Here is an 8,443-nt window from a genome sequence, read left to right as displayed (position 1 = left end):
CAGCCCATTTGCCACGTCTGATGATAACCTTAGAGGCAACGACTGATGAAGAGAAATTTTCCTCAACTCTATAAAATAAACTGCCAAAATTCGCGAGTGAAGGAATCGAGAACCCTTTACTTGGATTTTTGAAAAGTAAAATTTAAATAAAAAATCAATTAAGAAATGGCTGTACATTCTGCTGAGTGAGTTGGGACACTTTGTTTTTTAAATTTTTATTTGTAAAAAAAAAAAAAAAAAATAAATAAAAGCTTTTAAATCTTTGAGAGTTTTTTTGTGACACTTTTACACTTTGTGACTATTTTTCACTCACGAATACCTACTGAAAAAAGTCTCTTGAATCCGGAGTCCAGACTCTTAAAACATTTTACAAAGAACAAATACTCTCGATTCAAGCGGAGGTTCGCTGGAATCGAAAGCCAAGCCTCTAAATTTAGGCGGCTTTCCTTTTTAATTTTGATTCATTCAAAAATCCGCTTGAATCAAGAGTATTTGTTCTTGTCAAATTTTTTTTCCCATGAACGGAAAATTCGTCATTTATCACCCTAACCCCTTAATTTTTTCAAGCTACGCTGAAGTTTCACGGATGCTGCTGGACCTTAGCTCTGCGCGAATGATGCGATTGCACGTTGGCGAGCAGGAGATATTCGCGACGCATGCACTCCAACTACGCCGGTCGATTCCATCGGCGCGGCGAGGGGGGGGGGGGGGGGAGCGGAAAGACAGCGCGACCCCCAAGGATTTTTCGCATTTCCTCCGGGAGCCTGATTGCAGGGATTAATCGGGTGGGCATTGACGACAACGGAGCATGGAGCATGGGACCGATCGGGACCGGGGGGGTGTGAAGGGGGGCGGGGGACCCCTCCCCCTCTCGGCGCTGGCGGCGTGCGGCAATTAGCTCAATTGCGATTAGACATTTCAAGTCGATTCTTCACAATCAGCCTGAAAGGGACTCATTGTCATGGCGCTGCAGTTCCGCCGCGCTGCAGGGCTAATGTCGTCCGCCGCACTGTTGTCGCTACTGGAGTGAGGCTATCGTGGAGAGGGTATTGCTATACACCGGTTGGACGTCTTCCCGAAATACTTCCATTCTGTCAAAGTATCGTCGTGTAAAAGTCTAACATCAATATTACCGAAAAATATTGAAGCATGATTCTAAAAATCTAGTAATTTTTACTTTTTCATATTTTTAGCATATCGACGGTGTAAGTCGGCAATCACATAACTCGTTTGCGGTGTTTGAAAATCTCCGCCTCTAATGTTATTTTTTTAAAGGAGAAAAAACTGACATCATTCCTTGACGTTTTTGGAGAATTCCTTCGCACATAGAAGAAAAATCCCGGCAATTTTGAAGAATTGCCTTTGAGTAGTTTTCCGTTTAAAAATAAAGTATGACAGGAAGTCTGCGACGTCGCAAATCGAGTTATGAGATTGCCGACTTACACAGTCGATATCATTATTGTAGCCTTTAATACGCTTATGTTCGGTAAAACTGACCTGAGAATAGTTAGGCATAATCTGAGGGAATCTCCATATTTTCCGCTCTGCTGGTCTGTTTTTGAAACATCGGAGCATACTTTTTTTTATGGCTGCAAGAAAATTGTGAGAAATGAGAGTGAGCATAGAGAGTGACATACCTATCTGAAACAAATAGTAAAAAAAGATAAAATTATAGTGTCATGCTTTCATGTACAGTTTCACCTTGTATATTTCAAAAATAAGCCATGTTGAGAAAAAAAATAAAAAAATTAATGATTAATAATTAATTATAACGTTAGAAAACAAAGATAACTGGAATCGTATGCAAAAATTTAACAGGGACTTTTTGGAAATGGAGCAAACAGTTCTAAACTCTCCAGACACTCCTAACACCGAAATTATGCCCCAGCGCAGTTCCGGTGTGAGTACCGAACTAGTTTTATTATCTTTGATCTTAATAGGTCCAGTACTGTCATTACAATATTTCCGTGCTTTTGATTTTAAGATAAAATAGAAATAAAATTTGTCAAACGCTGTAAGGTCTTTCCTTCTCAGCCGTCAAAGTGATTTAATTTCTGTAGGTAATTCGAGGACTTCAATTTTTCAAGTTGTGATGCTGTTCATTCACAGTTCCACCTTTTAAATTTCAAAAATAAACCACGTTGACACCAAAGAAATTAAAAATAATAAGATAAAAAAATGAAATAGAAATAAATATTTACCATACTTAAGATATTTGCGACTGAGGAACATGTAAAGTTTTCGGAATTATTTTGACAGTTGCTTAAAAATAATTCCAAAATACTTACGTTATTTTAAAAATATACATAGGTGAGCCAAGTATATCTGAGGCGTTCTCGGATTGGTTCACCAGCTGAAAACTCATTGCGGGACTCTTGAAGGCCGATGAAAACGAACCCGATCCCATTTAAGATTTCTGATTCCGCACATTTTCGGCGACGGTTGTCGAAAAGTATGGAAATAAGATCGGCATTGAACGGTACAATAATAGAAAAAAGGAAAAACAGCTCAAACCGTCGGCGTGAGCATGAATATTCAGAGGAAACGTAAAATTTGGCACTCAAAGTCACATGTGCGCGTTGCAGACGATAGCACCTCATTTCTAGAAACCAAACTGCAGAAAAAATTCTAAATCTGCTCCAGATTAACAAAAAAGTTCCATTAACGTAAATTTTAACAGCATGTTTCACGGAAAATAGGGACACTTCAATTTTAACGGTACACCTGGTAATGGGCGCAGTTCATTTCCTTTTCCTTTTTTACTGATGTATGTTTTTACGCTGACATGCTTTTCGCGGATGTTATTTTCAAAATTTAGGATGATTTTGAAAGTTTTTGGACTTAGAAAACTGATGAGACAAAACTTTTTTAGGGGGGCCAGAAGACCGTCTCATCCAGGGAGGGTCTTGGGGGACATTAGATGGCATCTACCCAAAGGGAACCTGTTGGACTACTCCGGTTCTAAAGGAAAATCCAAAGGGTGGCCCTAGCACCGAAGGCGAGTTTGAGGGGCCTTCTCACGAGATTTTTGAAAAATTGAGTCGTCCTCGGAGCAATTTTGAGCTCTTCCCACCATGGCCGGATTTACCTACTTGCCGCCCATGGGCCGCCTGTATTTTGCCGTCCTCTTCTCATTCATTTTGGAGCATTCATAAAAACCATCAAGTGAACGTGCTGGAGGGAGAGGGGTGCATAAGACGCGTTCACTCGTCGTTGGACACATTTTTTGCGTAAGCCCTGTCAACACTACTAGCAGGATTTCACGGAACTTCGCGCGAAAGTTCAGTTCCGTAAACCTATCTCTGTGGGGACAAGGTCTTTCATTTGTAAGAAATGAACTAAAAAAGTAAGAAAAAACAAACAAAAATGTGGTTTAATAATTTTAACTTCCGCCGCCGCACCGTGCCGCGCTGACCACACTGTTTTTGGCGCAATGCGTGAAGTATTCATGTAGTCTTGTAGGCATACTGTGCGTTTCACGCCGCGCGCCGCGCCGACCGCTGTTGACCGTACTGTGTTTGACGCAATGCGTGAAGTATTCATGCGGTCTCGTAGGCGCTAATATATGTTACATGCCGACCGCCGCGTCGAGGGCTTCTCCTTTTCATCTCAAGTCCTCGTCATCATTTCTCTTTGCGCCGCGCCGCTCCAGGCCAAATTACGTGTTTGGTTTCTCTCTTAACTCAACTAATTAAAGGTGCGCAGTCTTTTGTATCATAGAAATATGACAAAATTAGACATTAATGAACTCTCAGGAAATGAGAGATTTGTCACCTTTTCTTGTTTGTAATTTTTTTCTGAATCCGATTTTTTTGTACCTGCATTTAAAAAAATTTTAAAATTCGCCGCCCCCTAATTTTGCCGCCATGGGCCGCGGCCCATGTGGCCACCCCCTTAACCCGGCCCTGCTTCCCACCAAAAAATTGATTGACTTGCCATTTCAAAGACCTAAGATAGATCCTGCAATTGTTCAGCAAAATCCCTGACATCTCTTGGGAGGGAGCAAATAATTTTTGGGGAGGCTCCCCTTGGTTCCACCCATCGGTAAGGGAGGTCCTTCCCAAACGGTCAGGAACTACATTTTTCTTCCCTCAACTTCAACTATTCCGATTATCAACATTCGATAGTGCAAAACCATGTATCTCCATTCACGACGTTGCAGACTTTCTTTCATGTTTGAAAAAGTAGTCAATGTGATTTCTTTAAAACTTCTTTGATTTGCCTTCTCTGTGGGCAGAATGTTCTGTGCAAATTTCAGGTTTTGAAGTTGGCCTGTCTTTTCCTCTTCGGAAAACGAAATAAGAGCGGAAATTTTGAGACACCGCAATGGAGATACGTGGTTTCGCATTTTGGCCATCGATATGGGCCGCGGAACCTCAGGGGCATCGAGGCGAAAAAATGGCGGGAAAATGCAACCTGCTGAGCTTTGGCGTCTGAAGTTAAAAACGGCTTTTCAGGAATAGGGATATAGAAAGGCACTAAAATTCTTATACCATCGACCTATCTGTAAAGTTTACGAAAAGACATTACCTACCCGTTCTGGTGATCTCGAAAATGTATGCAGAAATCGGCCGAATGCTCATCGAAGGCATTGAACTAGTGGCGTGCTTTTGCATAAATCGATTGGACTTTATTTTGCAATTTGGAACTATAAATTCTGGCTCTTCAGGAAAAACACTTATGTGCATAGGGAAACTAATGACACATACGTTGTTTTTAAACTGGGCTAGAATTTATAGTTCCAAATTGCAAAATGTAGTCCGATTGATCCGCCATTTAAACCTGTGGAAAGGATCGATAGACAGGGTGTTCGCAGCGAACGCCTAAATAATCGATTTTTTACCGTATCTTCGAATGGGGAAATATCGATAATCGATCATTCACGCCACGCCACCGCGTTGAACGGAGGCTGAGAGTACGAGTCAAGATCAACAAGCCGGAAGTAACCAAATTAGTCAACAATATGCTGGCACAATCCTCGCATTAATGTTTCTTTTCCAGCAGGTTTGGACGTGGATGTATCACAAATTTCATGTGTCAAGAGCAGAAAAAAGGTCATCGATTTTGATAGAGGTTGCAAGCCGCCCACCAGTTGAGTAGGTAGGGTCGCCTAGGTAAAGTGCTCAGATAGGTAGAGTACCTCTGGACGACGCTGTAATCCCAAAAAAAACCAACAAAATGTGCCGATGTTGTACACACTAAGTTTTTACGCTGAGAATATTATTTCTTGACTTTAAATAAACGAAAGAGAATATAGGCAGGACCAGTTGACTCCTAAACTGCTCTGAACTTTTTTTCTTCTTTTTTTTTCTTTCTCCTCCAAAATGCGTTCGAAGGGACCGTTCATAATACATGTAACGCTCTAGGTAGAAGGGGAGAGCCTGCGTTTCGACCGTTGCGTGTGCGTTAGGTCGTTAAGTACTTAGGGGAATGGAGGTATGCATTACATAACTCTGGAACGGAGACGCATACAGCTGATTTTTCGAGGATCTAAGATGGAAACTAAACGCGAGGTGGTATTTTTCATCCAAAATTCACCACAAACAGCTAAATTGGACAGCGTTTATCAGAGAGGAGTGCCACATCAGCTTTTGTCAAACTTAGCCGGGCAATTTTAATTTTTTACAAGAGAACGTTTGTGCGAGTTCTTTTAAAAAATTTAAGGAATTTGCTTCGCACTATGCACAAAATTCACTAAAATTTGCAGCAAAATCTGCACATCCGTTTTCGCGTAAAAAATTAAATTACCCAATTTTTGGCGATAGCCGATGTGGCTTGGTTCCTTTTTGCTTAACGCGGTCCATTTAAGGGTGGAGGGGGGCCTGTAAACTGAATGTTACGTACTTTACTTGCGGGGGAGGGGGGTGCAGACCTGTGTTACGGATACGTTACAACAGAGCCGCGGAGGTAAAACAAATTCAAATTTTCATTGTTACGTATTTTGAGAGGCGCGGTCGAATTGAGAGGGTCCAAACCAAATGGTCAAATCGAGAATGCCCAACACATATCTGAACGTCATTGGATGGACTGATCGGGCATGATGAATCAATGACTCTTGGCCCCCGAGTGCACAGACGGTGACCCAGCCGTCTGCGTCTGGCTAGGGAGTCGAAGCCCGCTCCGCTTGTTCTCAGATGAGGAGCATCGTGCCATGATTAGTGGGCCGATGACCCCCCTCGATTCGAGATTGGAGGTGCCTCGGCTCCACGTGACCCTCCCCCCTCTCCTCCCTCGGATGCCCCATCATTATTAGCTGGACATTTTTGCTTGTCAGAGGAGCGGGGGGCTTGTCTTTGTGGCAATTCAGTGGTCTTGGGCAGCTGCATTTGGTCCAAATTATTTTTAGGGGGGGGGGGACACGAGTGTTTTGGGGAGGAGAGTGGGGAAAAGGAAGGGGAGATGATGAAGGGATATAAGGCGGCAGCGGGCTGATTATTGAAACTGCTAGACAAGGCTATAGACAAGGAAGACAAACTGAGGATAAAGCGATGCTTTTGTTCGAAGTGGGTGGTTGCAATGGACAAAAGAGGTAAGATATAATGTAGATTTACGAACAACAACCTACGAGAGACCCTTTAGTTAGTCCATCATTTCCCCCTTAGTCCGAGAAATCCAAATTTTATGGTCCCGAAGCTCCTCTAGCCCCCCTTGGGGGTAAACGGGGGGCCCAATTTTAAAAATCGGGGCTCCTTTTCCGAATCGCAAATTGATTGCATCCAAATTGAGGAGCATTTACACCTTAAGTGACTCCTAAGAGTTCTAATAGACCCCCTGAACGGCAGAAAGTAACTCCCTGAGGAGGGGGCCTCGCCCCCGCCAAAAATTTCTCAGGATTCCTCTTTGGTCGCAAAATTGACGTCGATTCTCCAGAAAAAGACGGTTTCCTATGTAATCGACCCCGAGGAGCTGAGGAACATGAAATTTAGAGTCCCCGGGGTCGATTACATAGGAAACCGTCTTTTTCTGGAGAATCGACGTCAATTTTGCGACCAAAGAGGAATCCTGAGAAATTTTTGGCGGGGGCGAGGCCCCCCTCCTCAGGGAGTTACTTTCTGCCGTTCAGGGGTCTATTGTCTGCATATAACAACCAGCCGTTTCAACCAGTGTGATCACTTCATGTTCCTTGGGTCTTCTTTGTCTATCGCTTTGTCTATTGATTTCAATAATCACCACGCGGGTGAGGGGAAATGGAGATGGGGGGGGAGACGTCTCCCCCTTCCACCATTAAACCCCCTATACCCACGCTCATTAACAAATCAGCGGGCAGCAAAAATGCAAAATTAACTATAAATCTTTTAAGGTCATTCGGCAAATCATCGATCGAATTTTAATAATAATTCAACAGCAAGAGCATTGAGCATTGGTATGATTAGTATTTAGAGTCTGGAGAACAAAAATAAAACACTAAAAAATGTGCTTTATTCCAATGCATCTGCCTGACCTCATCACTATCCCCCTTTGTCTTGTTCTGATACTTACTGAAGCTCAACATCTTTTACTCTGATTTTTTTTTTTTTTTTGGGGGGGGGGGGGGGCTTGCATTCCCCGCAAAATAGTGTGGGGACCCAGCGCTATTCTACCACCTTGTTTTAAAGTCTGAAAGATGTAGAAGAAATGTTGAATTCACGAATTTTCAATTTTGATATAATTTTGTTCAATTTATGCAAACTTCGCACGACTGTGTATTTCCATCATCTTGGACATTAATTTAAAAAAATATTAGTGATTAATTACTTTTCGGGAGGTGAAAGCACCCTGTGATAGTTGCCGCGCCTGAGAAAAATAGACCTGGAAACAGTATGAGGGCTCACTTAATTTATTTTATATTACCTATCTAGAAAACAGTCGAGTAAAAGAGCGTCGTACAAAGCACATAAAAACAAAACGATTTATTAGCAATAAGTATCTGAATCTATTTGATACATTTTTGAGAGGAGAGAAAACGTGACTCCATTTGAGAAAAATTCTGATGTAGCAAAAACACTGTAATAAGGTGTACTTGATCCCTGTTATCTTGTATGCCGGGAAAAAGGCGTTGTTCCTCGCCATCGAAATGAATTCCAGAGGAAAATTCGTCATCAAAATGAATAAATTTGTTTCTCGAGCTCGAGTGTTATAAATTTTGACGTTTCCGGAGAGACACTAGGTCAGGCCTTGAAAGGCTTTCAAGGCGAGAAAAAACCAATTTTTGCCTCTATGCAATCGGGAATAGTGACTGAGCAGTGACCAAAAGTGACCGAATGATCGAAGAGCAAGAAAAAAAAAAGAAAAAAAAAGACGAGACGAGACACGTTTTCTGTGGTCGAAATAAAATGAATCAGTTTTGTTCAACCAGGCCATGTGAGAAAATTGGGTATAATGGCATACTTGAATTATCAGGGGATCCTAGAATTGTTTTCTGTAAATAGATTTGTAATGATGAATAAATTATTTAATCGGAGTT

This window comes from Bemisia tabaci, chromosome 6 (genome assembly GCF_918797505.1).
Source record: "Bemisia tabaci chromosome 6, PGI_BMITA_v3".
Taxonomy (NCBI): Eukaryota; Metazoa; Arthropoda; class Insecta; order Hemiptera; family Aleyrodidae; genus Bemisia; species Bemisia tabaci.
This window is presented reverse-complemented; position numbering follows the sequence as displayed.